Here is a 14,550-nt window from a genome sequence, read left to right on the forward strand (position 1 = left end):
ATAGCGACTGAAACAGTCACTGTTAAAAAGTAGTAATATCAGTCGAACCAAAAATAGCGACTGAAACAGTCGATAGTAAAAAGTAGTCAACTACTAAATAGTCGATTGCCGATTTCAGTCGATAGTTCCCAACACTAGTTAAAACATTCATTCGTGCAATAAAATTCCATAATAATAACGATTTTAGTCCTGAAAACCTAATGATATTGAACTTTACCAGTTTAAAGTGTTTAGAGTCACAATATATTGTATAAATATATCATGAACTCGGCTGATATTGCCTCAAATTAAATTTTATCCAAAAATTTCATTATTTCCAAAAATACGGTATTCATATATATTAAAAAGCAATACATTTAAATATCTTATATCTAAAATAATAATGATAATGAAAAAGGATCTATTGAGGATTGCGATGACAAAATTGGGTAAATTGTTTGTTACATTTATGACATTACAGGCTATCTTTACACTGACATAGATTTAAAACAATATGTGCAATTAACAGTAAAATCATTTTGGTGCATTGGTAATATTCAGACACCACCAAATCTAATTGTAAATCGCTTGAAATACATATCAATTATTGTAATAAAATATCTTCGTCTGTTACACTGAAAATTCTTTATCCAAAATAACTGAATGAGAATTTAAATAACAAATACATCATAATGTGTAGATATAACCAATATGCAGAAACGCTGGTATGTCAAAATGGAACGAATTGTCGAATTATTTAAATATTTGAAATAAATACCCAACTTGTCTTGTTTAAATGCACGCTTCATTTTTATTTTGGTAATAATCTAGCCGTGACTAATACGATTTAATAAAAAGAGGCTTTACACATGAAAAAATATATATTTTATATGGTTTATAATAAATTTATGTTTTCTTTTTATATTGACAACTTAACTCACGTGACACATATATGGAATAACATTATATATGCACTTTGTAAGAACTCGTAATAAAATATGTTTAATTAGGTTTTAATATTTATTATACGTCCTTAACTAATTTTAAAAGGTAACACAATTTAGATTACTGAAGAATTAGAACGAATTTATTATTCCTGAATTAAAATGTGTTGTTTTTTTTGTTAGTTAGACCGAAATGATCAAGAAGAAACCCACACATGATTCACCATATGTATAAAGATGATTTAAAGTGACAAGTATTAAATTAAAAAAGACCGTGCAGAAACAATATATAAAATATTAGTACATAATCTGAAATATACGTAACAGGTGGTTTTTCGAAAAAATATAAACATGTTTTTGAATAATCCGATATTAAAATATCGTCTATGGCAATAGAGAATTTAGTAACCGATTTTTTTTGGGACTCTCCGAAACTATGTCAAGCGTTTGGAGTCGCGAAAGTCACATTGGATATTTATAAGAACTTGGCAAACGACAGAGATCTTTTTATAAAATTATATTTTGCCGCTTAAATATTATGCCCGCGCCTCTATCTCGCACACCGCTTAGCGTGAAAAATCTCGTCAATAATATATTTCGATATTTTTATCTGTCCGTCGCGGTCATCAATCGATTGGGAAATCATTTATTTTTCATGTCGATTGATTTTTCTGCGACAGAGGGTGCCGCGTGTCTGCCATGGGTCCGTATACGACTTACATTTAAAGTTCAATCGAAAATCGATGGGATACAATCGAATGCGAAATGTCAGAGCTTGTCTTGAATTTTTTAATTGACATGAGTCGTTGTTTTTGTGATGTATGTATAAATAGACTAAAATGTTACATAAATAAGTTAGGAGTAAAGATAAAAATAGAATGTATAGCATATATTAACTGCTGAACTATTTCAAGTTGTTTATATCTGCATTTAAGTATGAAAAAATAGTAAATATAAAAATGAAGTTTTCCAATACAAAGTGCTACTGTCAATGGCGTCAGTAGCTTGAGTGCCACAAAGGATCAACTTTTATTGGCTGTCAAATATTTATGTTTGCATATGGAAATTTATTTTGTGACTAAATATATCGAATACTGATTAAAATTGTGGGCCGCTATTAAAAAACCGTGGTTAAAATGTATAATGTATTAATAATTGGAGATAATTTCTGAGCTATGTCGATTTAATACTTTACCACGATTTTTATTCCATGCAAATGTAAATATTTCTTAATAGGTACATCAATTGCAACGCAGAGTGTCATGTATCTGCTATGGTGGGTAGAAAAATCCTCGTTGAAAATTCAATTGAAAATCGATGGGCCACAATCGAAATGCGAAATGTCAAAGCACGTCTTGAATTTTTTAATTGAAATGGGTAGTTGATTTTTTGATGTATGTATAAATAGACTAAAATGTTACATAAATAAGTTAAGAGTAGAGATAAAAATAGGATCTGTAATATATATTAATTGCTGAACTATTTCAAGTTGTTTATATCTGCATTTATGTATGAAAAAATAGTAAATATAAAAATGTAGTTTTCCCATACAAAGTGTCACTATCACGGTCGTCAATTGTTTTACTGTCACAAAGTATCGACTTTTTGCTGGCTGTCAAATATTGATGGTTCCGTTTGGAAAATTATTTTGTGACCAAAAATGTATATACAGATAAAAATAGGATATATATAGTTTATATTAACTGCTGATTTATGTGAAATTTTAATTTTGTTGTTTATAAACATGTTATATTTGTTTATATAGGAGAACCATTCGATATAGAGACAAAATGTATTTTTGAATGGAATAATAATCCAATATCAAAATATCAAAACAACAAGAATAAACTGTCCAAGAGAAAATTGACAGCTCTTAACAGGTCAATTGAAAAGCAAAATTAGTTTTTTTGATTCAACATAATTCCCTTCAAGGGTAATACACTGATTATAGCAACCCTCTAACTTTTCGATACCATTCTTGTAGTACGATTTGTCCTTTGCTTCAAAATGGGCCTCAGTTTCGTCGATCTCCTATACATTCGACGAATATTTTTCCCAGCGAGCATTCTTTTGAGTTCTGAGAACAGAAAATAGTCGCTGGGGTTCAGATGTAGAGAATACAGTGATGAGGAAACAATTCGGAGCCCAATTCATGGATTTTTGTCAAGGTACATTGTCTTGGTGAAGCAGCAGTTCCTTTTTATTCAAATATTTTGGCGATTTCATACTTCAAATGGTTCAATAACGCTCTAGTCGTAAGGCTGAAAAAGGAAGGATTTTCAAGGCAGTCAATGAAAATTATTCCATACGGATCCCAAAATACAGACGCCATAATCTTACCAGCCGAGTGTTGCGTTTTCCTACGCTTTGGAGCGGGTTAATCGTGTGCAGTCCGCTCGGATGACTGTGGATTTGACTTCAGAGTGAAATGATGAAGCTATGTTTCACCTATTGTCACATATCGACGCAAAAAGTCGGGTTTATTACGTTTGATCATCTTCAAACACTGCTGCGAATTATCAACTCCTGATTATTTTTGGTCAAAAGTTAGCTCGCGCGGCACCCACTTTGCACATAGCTTTCTTATACCCAAATATTCGCTAATGATACGATGTACACGTTCAGTTGATATCTTTAGAGTGTCTGCTAATTCATTCAGTTTCAACTTACTGTTATTAGAAATTATTTTGTGGATTTTCTTAATGTTTTCATCGGTAACAAACTCTTTTGGGCGTCCACTGCGTTCACCCTCTTTGGTGCTCATTTCACTACATCTAAACTTAGCTTACCAATCCTTGCTGATTGATTTTCCTGGGGCAGTATCCAAAAACTCGGCATCAAGCAAAGTTTTTGCTTCAACTGTATTTTTTCCCTTCAAAAGGCAATATTTTATCAACATATCCCTTTTTATCCAGTTTTTTGACAATAACAAAAGTTGCTTCATTCAAAATGTTATAATTCACAAACTAGTGATTCGACAGCTATCAAATTTATACCAGACTGAAGAGATTGCACCTCTAATCAGTTATATCCAACACGAACGCGATAATTGAGACCTCTTCTTGCCAGAACATTAGTTAGAGGTGTAGCGACCTTGAGGCATGTCGAATTTTACATCGTTGAATAACGGTCTACAAAATACCCAGAAATATAATCCCAGATGTTGAACACGGGCGGGGTACCAGCAGCGCCAACTAGAACCCGATAACGAATAGCTGGCGGCAACCCCGAGACGTTTATCTAGGATTTTATTGAAATGTAAGTCGATTCACTCAAGTGCTCAACCATCGTTTTGTTTAGAGGTACCATCATCGACTGCCCAAGCCTCGTCTCCAGGTAACACCGCTGCCATCCGTTTTATCTAGTTGTATTTTTCACATTTTTTTTTGTATAGCCAATAAATAACGGTCACATAATGTAAACACCACCGTTTCATTTCATTTTACCTCCATTCACCGAGCCACATCATTTACTCTAAAGAGGGCTGAGCATTTTGCAGCTTATAGCATGCTGCGCTTGCACTAAATATTAGTATGAACACGGTCACTAAAATATAAGAACTATCTTCATGTGAAGCTGATGTGAAAATATATAATATATTCAATGGAGATTATTTCAATTTGATTTGTGTATTTAGTTGAGATATGGATAATTCAGAATGGGACTAATATACCCAATGGTCACCCATGGCAAGATGATAAATGATAAATGAAGATAAAAAAGATGAATAATGTCAAGACAGCAAAAGTTTAAAAGTTTGTTTAATTTACAAATAATTATTTACCCGCCAACTATAAACTACATCTAAAAGTACACATTAAAACATTTTCTTTTTACCAGTAGGCTTCTTTTCGTACACTTACTCTTGCAGGAAGAATCTGGAAGGTATCTCTGAAGCGTCCAGCAATAATTTGATACCATTCAAACGCTTAATTTTCCTTGGCACCTTTTTATCAAAACCAACTTTAATGTACGATGGTGGCAAAATAAATTTTATCTGGAGGGATCACTTGTTCTTGGAGAACGGTTTTTCATTTTTGCGTATTAAAAGCATGCATCAAGCCTCCTTTAATTATTTTAATATTATTTTTGATTGCAGTATAATTAATTAGCTAATTTGTTACAGACATATAATTGAAGGAATTGAAAATTATTTTGTTGATAGATATATTTCAACTGACACAATTTCATATTCTGATGATATCTTATTATGTTGATCGTAAGATACTAATTAGGCCACATAATATTTGATAAACAAAACTGCTGTATAATAATTATAGAGATAAAAATTATTTCTAAGCATAATTTATTTGAAATAATATTCATAAATATAGACTAAATTAACCTTTCTGTTTGCTTTTATTTCTTTATTTCTCCAAAGGTTCGAGTTCCTGTACAACTTTCCATAGTATATCTCCTAGATATGAATAAAATTTAAGCTAAAATGAATCTGAATCGAAAAAAATAAATCTGAAAATCGTATTGGTTTTACATTCGTCGATTTAAAAAGTTAAACAAAATTTGCACATGTTCAAAAAAATACAGAATAAAATTGGAAATTATTAAACATTCTAATATATTTTGTAATCATTTTTATGTTATATCGTTACATTGATTGCAGTAAATTATGTGGTGTAATGATCTAAAGTCTAAAAAACTAATAACATTAGTTAGGGAACCATTTAAAAAGCACACACTAATACGCTATCACTACACTAATAAGATCTAATTTAAAACAGCTCTCATGACATTAATGCAAATATCATTAATTTCAAGGCAGTTTTAATAAAGTAATTTAAAATAGCGAACGCTATAGTTGTTGCTATTGTTTAAATCGCTTTTATTCATGTATATTCATGTATACTATACAGTGTTGAAAATGTATTGTAATATATAATGAAATATTCTACGAAATTCTATTAATTATTTACAAGATATTGGTAAACGAACTCATAGTGCATATATATATATATTCCGATTTTTCAAAAAAAAAACTGGTAAGAGCTTAATTTATTATTAGCGTAATCAGTGTTATGTTCAAAATAACATATTTAGGATTTTTTTGGCTATTGGTTACTCTATTGTATTATTTTTGCTCTATAACATATTTTACAACAGGAATAAGTGAGGTTGTCGCATATATTAAATTAGAAACCAAATCGCTTTTACTTACTTAGCTTTTGATCACTTTACTTAGGAATAGCTTTTAATTCATAGCATATTATATTTTTCTTTAACAAAATGATTGAACGGACTTCAAAAAATAAATAAAAAACTCACCAAAACGTAAAAAATAACCAAACATAGATTTTTATCACAAACAAGACGTTTCAAAATAAAATACGTACATTGTAATCGTTGCAATAACTAAGTAAAAATAATCAAAAAATTAACATAGCTTATCTACTATACGTATTTTATATTCTACCCTATATTATACACACAATTTAGCTATACCAACCAAAATCCATTTATCTATTTACAGTATGATTTTAAATAATACAAAGTGATCACTTTGAAGTCACTTTTTTGTTAAAAAAGAGTTTATTTTTCTCGTTTTAGTATTAGATATTCACTCAATAAATTACGCAGATTCGTATTGCAATGGATGGCCCAAGTAAAAGTACAGCCAGTATGAGGAAAAATAGGAATAAGGAAACAATGTTGAAAATAAGGAACGTTTCAGGCCCTGGGGTCCGTTACCTAGTTTAGGTGATTTGATAAATGTTCCAATCAATCTAGAACAAAAAAGCTGCCTTCCTTTTGGGAATCAAATACGCGACCTCCGCATGTGAGTTCGACGTTCGAACCATTACACCATAGAAACACTTGTTTACAATATTTCTACGATGTCTCATGAATATGGCTAGTTCTTCTGCAACCAAACTGACTTTTACACTGAACAATTTCCGATTTTTTCTCACATCAGTTCTGGAATAACATTATACACCAATATATCATACTAAACAATATGTGAAACATGGTACATGTCTTCCCTTCTACCCTATACATCCTACCTTGGTTCCCATAGGACCACCTCGGATGTGCACTCTTTCGAATAAAAAAATAATCTGGAAACTCCGTCCATGATTGACGGAGAAATCGGCGAACATGCATTAAAGAAATATATACAGCCGGACATAGAACCTCCTGCTTTTTGAAGTCGGTTAAAAACGTCATAGCTAACACAATTTTTCATTAAATATTTTAATGTTCATGTTAAATACTTCTAAAAATGTCCAAATCATTCAAAATTGACTTAAGAATGTTTAAACTACAACAGGTTCCATAGCAGGTTATGTTCAGTAATGCCAAGTATCCAAGGTAAAAAAATTAATATGTGAATTTTAAATATATCAAAAGTTAAAACTAGAACATTTCGTCATCAACAAATTACAGGTAAATCGATTAACAGTTCGATCACTTTTAGTAATATCCAATATAATTAAAAGTTAAATAAAGATTAATTATGTTATATAATTATATACAGATATAATTACTTGATGATTGTCAACCAGGTGTATGGCTATTACGTTGTATGTCTGCTATAGGTAAATAAACGTCATCAAAACTTGTTAAAATAGATATCAACAGATAATGGGTCAATGTCGACCCCAGTTATCAATCATCGGTTATGATGTAAATTCTATTATACGGATATCCTGGCGACCAAACCGCACTTATATCTAACATATCGTCTTGTAATATAATATCTCATATTTTAATAACTAATGTAATTTTAATAGAGATAATAATATGTTGGTTGTTGTGTATTTTACGAAAATTAATTAATATCTATTTAAATTAAAATTTGAAAGCAAATTACTTTTAAGACAAATTAATATTAATTTTCAACGTTATCTTCTATTAATTCTAACAATTACTCCAGAACTTTTCAGGTTTTGAAATAGGAAATAGTTGTAGGGGAATAAATCCCTGTACTGTACAATACATGAACTGCTACATGGACGTTAACAACTAATTAAACAGACTGTTATGCTACGAATGTCAAGTTACAATTACTGATGCAAAAAACTGATACCGGGTACTTTTAAATAGAAGCTAGGTTATTATTTCAGAAAAAGTACTTTATGACTACTGAACTACTCTATATATTTAATTTAGTTTAAATAAAAGTTATTTCTCCAAAAAAAATTAATTCAATTTTAAAAAATTTATTTTCTTGGGACAATATTTATTGACGTTGGTCCGCGTGACGTAGTTGTTTTGGTCAGTAGATGATTTGTACGGATACAAACTTTATTTATAAATTATTTTAATATTTATTACATTTTATCATATCTAAAATATAATTAACCTAATTTTTTTTTATTCTTTCTGATTATAACTATTTCTTATGTCTATATTATATATACATGGCATGTAGAAAATCACTTCATTAAGCGATCTCCTGTATAAAATGTTATCTTAATTAATTAGTCTTATTCTAAAGCTTATTCTAAAGTCTATATATGTCCAGTAATCAGATCAGGTGGTGTTAAACGTTTTAGTCTACGCACTTCACTATCACGTCGCATATTTAGTTGATTAGCGAGTACATTAGGATGCACTGACATTCTTTCGAAATACTTCACACAAACACGTAGAATTACACTCGTTATAGGTTCTAGAGCATCAACAATGGCACGCAACATCTTATTTTGGAACAGTTGAATGATGGATATATTAGATTTGCTAGCAGTACCCCATGATTCCAAATGCTCAAATGGGCTTAAGTATAGACTCATACGGCAATACCTTGTTATCTCATGATAACTGTAATTTGCGCCCGATGAGCCAATACATTCGATATAATCTAAATCCAAGTTGTTTTCTTTTAGAGAGTATGTGCTTCTTCCAGGTTAGGCGTCGTTCTAAGAACATACCAAGTTATTTAACATGCTCTGCTTGGGGAGCTGACGACGATTGATATTCACTGGTGGACATTACATATTTCTACGCCGGGTAAACGTTACATGGGTGGATTTTATTTCATTGACTTTAGTGTGCCATGTCTTCAAACATAATTGTATTGGCTCCAGGTGGGTTTGTAGGTTTATTGATGCTGTGACTGAATCTTCATGGGATGCTAAGATTGCTGTGCCACCTGCCTATGTTGCCACACTAGTTATTTTTGTGATGAACAGATCAACCGTATGCAGAAACTGATAGTCCGGATGAGAAAGAAGTTTCTTTAGTTTAACCTACAAGCCCGTATGCCACACTTTGTCAAAAGCCTGAGATATATCCAGAAAAGCAGCCGAACAATACCTTTTGGCATTTAGGTCAGTGTTCATTTTGTTTACAAGTCTATGCACTTGTTCTATAGTCCCATGCTTATTGCGAAACTCTAACTGATGTTCTGGAATAATTTTTCTTTTTTTTTATTATATAGTTTAGCTTCTTTATGTATAGTTTCTCGAAAACTTTCGAGATTATCGGTAATAAACTTATAGGCCGGTAGGAGGTCACATCTTCTGGTATATTTCCTGGTGTAAGAATCATTAATATTTTAGCTACTTTCCAGATTCTAGGGAAGTAATTAATTCGTAGCATAGGATTAAATATATATGTTGATAGTTTTATATATATTGGCCTTCAGACAGAAATGAAAAACTAGATACTATAGGTTTCTGTATTACAAAAAACGAAAATAATTGGGCTAGAAGCAATAAAGAGAAGGCCGACATTTTCTCAAAACACTTAAAAAATCTTTTTAAACCTTTCCAGTATCAGCTACATAAAGATGACGAAAATAAAATTACTAGCTTTCTAGATTCGCCATTTCAAATGGACTACGGGAGAAATTAATGACCAAAAAAGTTAAACAAACAATAATGAGAGAGATTAATATTAAAAAAGCTCCTGGTTATGACTTTATTACTGGTAAAATTTTAAAAGAACTATCAGAAGTGGCTATAAAACTGTTAACGTAATATAGAAATAAATAATACTGTTTATAATATTTGACATTAGGCATCATTTGTTTTCTTTATTGTATACGTTAGCGCTTAATAATTTTGTTCTCTTTTCAGTAACCAATTAATGTGAACATTTTGGTCTAGTCATAAATGTTTACGAAGTCAGTATATATATTTCCAAGATCCAAATGCCAACTAGCCAACAGAAAATAGACTTCTTACTAAACTTAGAGAACATTCACTGCCTGGTCACTACTGAAAGACTATATATTATTAAAATACAAATAAAAATATTAATTAAATTCAAGCTCTGAACAAATATCAATCAAATCCCATAATGGTTACAAAAAATCAATATTAAATGTCTGGTACTTTACCAGGTTACCAAGGTAACTTAAACTTATTTGATTGAGCAATATGATTTTATCAAGATGTTAAAGCCTGGCATGTGTGTCGTTTCAGCAAAGCAAAGTTTGAAACAAAACTTAAAAACAGACCGTGCATAAACTCAAATGTTGCCACTGAAGTCAAGTGAACTAAAAGAAACTAAGCAGAGATCTAGTTGAAATATTCACAGGACAACTTCTGTATTAAGGCACGTTTAATCAGGATTTTGTAAAATACTTGATGCAGTTGGTTATTATTTTACTTTTTCGCCCGCATAGCTGCTAAAAGCTAAAAAATCAAACTTCCATAATCAGATATATATAATTTAAAGCTTTTTTTGTATTGCAGTTACTGCCAACTATGTAATATGTATATTTTGATAGTCATGTCCAATAAATTTGCATCCGTATTTTCAATTTATTATAATAACCTTTTAGTAGATTTGCCATCAAAAAAATGTTTGTTTGTTTTAACAAATGTAAGGTATTTGATTTCTATAATATTATGCTCACAACTGGCGGTTGTTCTATTACAGGGCACTCTCTAGAGTTGTTACCTGTATTTATTAATTTTGTTCCCAAGCATGATAATATGTTTACTTAATGTTCTTGTTAATGAAAATTGTAGTATTATTTTTCAAATTACTATATCAACAGTTTAACGTAGGCTCCGAACCACGGTCCTCCTAATTAAGCCTACCAACTGGAGAGTGACCAACTTGGAAATCATTCCTGAAGACGTCATTTTCCTTGTCGGATTACAAACATAAATTTACGAGCATGCCCCAGCAGTATTCCATCCCGCGACTATCGCAACAGTAGGTGGACCCTCCTGTCGCCTTTACCCCAGCGCCAACCAAGCCGGCTTACTTTCGATTCGTAACACAAAATTAATTTTTTAATTGCTAAATATAAATAGATAAATAGTCTAAACAAAATCGAAACGCGATATAAAGTTCAAATTTTGGATTGCGGAAATGGTGGTTAGGAAGCGGACAATGACGTCAATGTTTCGTGGTGATTCTGATTGCAGTTTAACTTAACCGGGCGGATTTTAAAATTTTGTGTTTTATTTCTGATCTGCAAAAATAAGATTGAACCATCTAGTCATCTAGTCTGGTATAATATTTTTAAAAAATATTAAATGTCTTTGTAAATAGAACAATGATAACCTCATAAGTATATTTCTATGAAACATATGACTATAATAACTGTAATTAACAAGTCTATTAAAAAGTGCATTTGTCAGAACCACAAAATATTTTTTCAAACAATTACACACATTTTTACCGCTTGTAAAATTTTAAATATGTTTCGAACGATTTTCGCTATAGTTTTCCATGTACTATCGTTAATTTTTTTATAGAATTTAAATTGCTGTTGACGAACGGTCTACGTCAGACTATATTTTCAAATATACATTATGTTGTGTTCGTTATGGACGGGCCTTTTATAAAATGGAAAAATGGAATATTGCATGTCATTTTAAAAAAGTTGTCGGTGAATATGATACAATTATATCAAGTTTTGCGATACATATGGTGTTCTACGATAATTATTCTCATAATTATAGAACGCAAAAAAGTTTAACTAAATATGAAACATATATAGAAAATAAAGATGTGTGTTCTATTGTCTTTCTCCATTTTGCTCAAACTTTTAACAGAATATGGCATGAAAACCTTCTATCTTATTCTTATTTGATCAATCGATACTTCCCTGTTAAACATGTAGGAATATACTCTTATTTTAAACATATAAGGACTGGCCTGCATCAGCCTTTAATCTACAATCTTCTCTTGATACATCTGGGCAAAATCCACACATACTAAATTCACAAACAAGAGAAGCACGCCACAACGTATCTTTATTAAAGGCATGCACATTCCATATGCCTAAACAGCAAACTACATTTTTAAGAGTCTGGATGTCAAGTTCGTATAGAGGGAGCATATGAAAAAGAAACGTGATGAACTCAACATGTAGTTCAGGAAAATTGATTGGTTTCTTGGACGAAATTCCGAGATATCTACTTAAAACCAAGTTAGAGTATATCAACAGGTACTCAGGCCAGTGTGCAACAATAGAATTTAGCTGTGAGGCGGCGCCAATGGTCCCAATTCATTCAGAGGATTCAAAATAAATATTAAGTAATATAAAAATATAATTAAATTAACACACGAGCTGAAAAGTACCGGATTTAACAAAGAAAACGCGTTTTATTTGTATAAAAGTGGGTTTATTCATCAAAGCGATCTCCACCAAGAGCCACATAATAATTTCAACGCCGCTCTAAGATTTCAATAGCACTTTTGTAGAACGATTTATCTTTTGCATCAAATAAGGCCCAGCATCAGTTGATGTCCGCTCCACCTATTTGTTGCGTTCAAACATGGTCAGTATCATTACCACCTTCTTGTTTTGGTGAACAGTGAGCAAACGCGTCATAAACTTTGAACAGAGTTTTCTCATAATTAAATACTCATGCAATATAAAACCGGCACATTCTTTTAATATTTTTACGATGTTTGCAAACTCACACAATTTCACTTTTTCATCACTCAAAACGGGTCGCAATTTTTTATATTTTCTGGTGTTACCACCTCATTTGGACCTCTATTACATTCTGCATTATCGCGGTCTCTACGACCACATTTGAAGTCAGCAAACCAACGTTTTATTGTTGTTTCTGATGCAGCAGAGTCCTTAAAACACTTTTCCAACCATTGCTTCACTTGATTGGTATGTTTCCCATCAAGAAGCAGTGTACAATTAAAACACGAAATTGTTTTTGATTGCTTTGAAAATAACAAATGTAGTATCACACAATAATTCACAAATATATGATTATAATATCAAGAAATGTTTACAACCTTTTTTTGAAGATTAGTTCCAACTGAAAAAATGGTGAATGTAATAAAATTAGCGCCATCTATGTGTTAGGTCCGCGACGCCCATGTATTATATGCGTAAACTATGCAGTGATTTAAACTTATGCTAAGTTCATTATTAGGAGTTCATCCATCAAAGGCTAATTAAATTTATGTCTGGAAGTCTGTAAGTAGTTCTAGATTTAAAAAGATTAAAAGGAAAAAATCACCAGACAGAATTTGCTTAAAGCCCACTGATATTGACAGAGGAAATTATTATTCCAAATAAAGGATGGTCCGTCTGCACGAAGCCTGTGCTTGGTGAATCTAGGACGGTCTGAAAAGGAATTTGCTCCATTTCTGTCTTATTTATTCGAATCAGATATTTAACCTATTTATGTTGGTCACAATGCTCGTACGGCCCAGCTGATTAAATCAATAACAAACTATTTCAGTCAAAACACAAACATAAATATGTTTCATTCTATATTCTACTAATCATTACCGTAATTGCGAATAAGTAATTGCGATTAATGAATCCGTGACGGTAACATCGACAAGTGCAACACGATATTATATATTAGTTTTTAGTATTACTAAATTTAATTTGCATTTATTAATTTACGTTATATTCAGTATGATCAAAACACATTAACACTATATATTCTACCTTCGTTGTTATAGATAAAAACCTTTTATTTTCAGCAGTAGAGGGAAAACGAACCTGAAACAACAAAATAAGTATTAATAGAAGCTTTGAAAAAAATTCTTATAAAAGCATATTTTATATCACTAGGTATGTATAATTTAGTGCAAAAATCAAAAATTAGTTTTCCATTGTCATTTTTCAAATGTTCATCACATTTTCCAATTATCGTATTATAGATACCACCCACCTCCTAAATTTTATGATTTCCTTTCAAATTCTTATTATCTCTGCTGTGTATATATTAGTTCATTCTAAACAATTTTAAAGTCGTAGTGTGAAAAGAAAGGAATGGAGTAATGATTCCAAATATGTTTCATCATATTTTAATACTTAGATATAAGTAAAAAAGAAATAAAATAATAATATTAACTGGTTTATTTTGTACTTCTTTCCAACGTCTTAATAACGAACGAATAACGAATACTTTTTTCGTATAATAACGAATATTTTTTCAAAATGCCAGATATGAGACGGGGATGGTTCTTTTCTAACTCTCTTTCTTAAAGAAAAGGAAAGAAATAATTATTAGATTCTAGTACATTCTAAAGCACAGCTTGATTTTGAATTATGTAAAATTATTTTTATATATTATATATTTGACGTCATTGTAAAAAGGAACGAAGTAATTACCACTAAATATTTATACAGTATTTTCTCAATCAATCTTTATCAACTATTTAACCATCAAACACTTTTTATTTTGATTTAGAAAAATTAAAAAATCACTAAAAAAATACCTAA

General features: G+C 30.9%; 1 long non-coding RNA gene across 1 annotated transcript; it reads left to right on the forward strand.

Moving 5' to 3' along the window:
• The first annotated feature begins 4,943 nt into the window (after positions 1-4,943).
• LOC143190421 (uncharacterized) lies at positions 4,944-13,762 on the forward strand. The gene is made up of 3 exons (XR_013004239.1): positions 4,944-5,951; positions 8,159-8,592; positions 10,546-13,762. It is a non-coding gene; the product is annotated as an uncharacterized LOC143190421 (long non-coding RNA).
• Positions 13,763-14,550: the final 788 nt, after the last annotated feature.

The sequence above is a fragment of the Rhynchophorus ferrugineus genome, unplaced genomic scaffold (genome assembly GCF_030347505.1).
Source record: "Rhynchophorus ferrugineus isolate W39M unplaced genomic scaffold, kcgeb_rfMv2 rfM2, whole genome shotgun sequence".
NCBI classification, from domain to species: Eukaryota; Metazoa; Arthropoda; class Insecta; order Coleoptera; family Curculionidae; genus Rhynchophorus; species Rhynchophorus ferrugineus.